Source organism: Ceratosolen solmsi, unplaced genomic scaffold (genome assembly GCF_000503995.2).
Source record: "Ceratosolen solmsi marchali unplaced genomic scaffold, CerSol_1.0 scaffold29, whole genome shotgun sequence".
Classification (NCBI taxonomy): Eukaryota; Metazoa; Arthropoda; class Insecta; order Hymenoptera; family Agaonidae; genus Ceratosolen; species Ceratosolen solmsi.
The window spans coordinates 11,967,760-11,970,943 of NW_011948417.1; positions in this window are offsets into that span (position 1 = coordinate 11,967,760).

The following is a 3,184-nucleotide window of genomic DNA, read 5'->3' on the forward strand; positions in this document are numbered from 1 at the left end:
AGTTAATAATAAATAAAATAATAAATAAAATAAATAAAGTTAATAATAAATAAAATGAATAAAGTGAAGATCGTGTTGATCACTTCCTTAAGTAAATTATTTGTTTAAATTATTTATCCTATTAGAATATAAAAAGATCTGAAAAATTATTAAATAAATTGTATAAGACCGTTGCTAAGTTCTGTCGTAAATAGATATCGATCGCGACAGATTATTGGTGTTATATTGAATACCATTGATTATAATACTTAATAAACTTACATCACGGCTTTGTGTATTTTCGACTATTTGTTATTACATCGACAAAATAATCGATGACAGAAACAATATTGTTGAAAAAGATGTATAGCTATCTAGAAAGAATTGTTTCAGATTACTGTTATCAACAAGCTATGCATTGATCATTAACAGGGTAGCATTACTCAATATTTAAAAAAAACAGAATGCTTGTATCTAAATAAAACTAGATAAGTCCTTCTTAGATGAACTTTCATTTTATTATAAGTTGCATTATTATGAAAAGAATGAGCATAGCAATAAATACCAGAGTCAAACATTAAAAATATTAATGCAGCTAAGCATTAAAATTCGTTTGTGATAAGTGTTCGTATCCGTAATTCTTTCACTTTCTCTAAAGATGAAAAAAAGTGAATAGTAACATCTTTATGTTTGAAAATACAAATTTTACTTTATTATTTATTCATTAGTTTTGAAAGTAAATTTATGCAAAAAAATCAATAATCATTATCAGAAAAATGGATTGATTCTTTATTATAAAACTACATTATAAATAAATTAAAGTCGTTACTTATTTTTATTTGATTGAAATTTATTATTTGTATAATTAACAGTAATATATTTTAGTATATAATTCTTTCTTTCAATATATATAATGAATATGGTAGTAAATTAGGTTAAAAATATATGCATTAGAATTCTTTTTTAAATTAATAATTAAATTGTGTTAAATTTTTAAATTATCATAAATTATTTGAGTAAATGAATACTAAAATTAAATGACATATTTTTAAATATACTTATACTATATTTTTTGATGGACAATAAATTTCTGAAGATTTATATAATTTTAATTAAATATCATATAGTTTATTGAATTAATACATTTCTTCTTACCAAATCTAAATTTATTTTCGAAGTACTACTTGCAATTTTAGGTTGTTAAACTATTTTTTAAGGTAACAAATTTTATTGCTTTTATTATAAAGTATATCGGTTAGTGTTTATACTATATAGTACTTTGTACCCCTGGCTTCTGTACAGTAATATTTCGTCATTATGTAAAAATGCGTAGTTTTGCTTCTTCTTTATCCGCAAGAATATGAATTTTGAAAAATGCAAATAACTGTACTAAATATTCCTGTCTTTTTTCTCATTATTAAATAAAAAATCAAATTATAAACTGGTTTCCTATACTTCATTTAATAAATTTTATTTAAATAGTCATATTTACGACGAAAATCACTTATTTTACTACACAGTTTTTTCGCAAACATTAAATATATAGTATAGATATTTATAATTGAAGTTTTAAAAATATACGTATAATCACTATTTTTTTAAATTTACTATTTTATACAACATAAAATAGTTTTAAATGTATATTAGTTTTGATACAATATAAATAATGTATTACATTTAATTTTATTTCAAAAGTCGTTTATCAAACAAACTATCATATTAAATTATCATATTATCACATAAAACAAAATATATTAAACTACATTAAATTGAGCAACATAATTTGATTTTTCATGCAAGACAATTAATTAAAAGATGCAAGTGTTTCTTTTTAACAATGGAAAATATTTTTTTGTTAAGACATTACAGTAAATAATAAATAATAAAACTAAGATGGAATTTAAATTACTAAAAATTAAGAACAAAAATAACTAATAATGTAGTTATAAATTCTTTACAAATATGTATATATATATATATATATATATATAAACCTAAAAATATTTATTATTCTGATAAATATACTATATTTCTTATAAAATGTTTATTATTTACATAAAAAATTATTCAAATGAATACATAAATTTGAATTTTAAAAAGTGATTTAGATGAAAATATTTACTTATTCAATAAAGAAAAATGTTTACATGTATTAAAGTTACAATTATAAATTTAAGCCTTAATGTATAGAAAGTATTGTGTATTATACAATTTATAAATTTGCTATTGTAAATTTGTTATTGTAAATAAAAAACGGAGTTTTTTATTAAAAATTTCATTTCTATTTCTTTTGCAAATATTTGTCAATTATATTACTGTTAAAAATAATTTTGAAATGTATTGATTTAAATGTTTTTAATGGATATTTCATATTTTCTCATAAAGAAATGTCTACATTTAACAAATTTTAAATATTAAATTTGATATTAATGCAAACTTACAATTTGCTTTATTTATTATTAACATGCTTACAAATGTTTAATTATTAGAAATTTTACTTTTAATAAATATTTGCTAAGCTACATCATTGAATGCTATGAAATAAAATGCTGAGTTATTATTTTAACGAAAATTTTCTTCTATTATAATAATATTGTTTCTATACAAAGATAATAATTATGATTAATAAAAAATTCTTTGTTTTTTTTTTTAAATATTATATAATTATAGTATAATTGTATAGAAAAATGTTTCCTATGGATAAATATTTTTGGTAATTTATTAATTAAATGGAATAATTAACAAGTAAAAATTTTGCTATTATATTTATACATATATATTTTATATTATATTATATAGGAAAACTTATATTAATGTTAAATTATTAGAATAATACTGTTACTTTTATCAAACTATGATTTAGATAACTGAAAAACCTACACATTAACAAATAATTAGATTATTAAAATATAAATATATGAAAGAATATGAAGTAACGTAACAAAAATTGTAATAGTAAGAATTTGTTATACTGTATAATTGCAAATAATTTAAAAAATAGGAACATTTAATTGTATTAAGTTCATTGGATAATTATAATAGATCGATATAAAATTATATACGAATAGCTGTATGAAATAGCTACTAAGTTAAATTTAACATATGCAGTTATATATATTTATAACATAATTATTTTATAAATTGTTACAAGAACAGCAATAAGTCCGTGAAAGTTTATAAATTCCCTTTTTTTAAAATTATATTA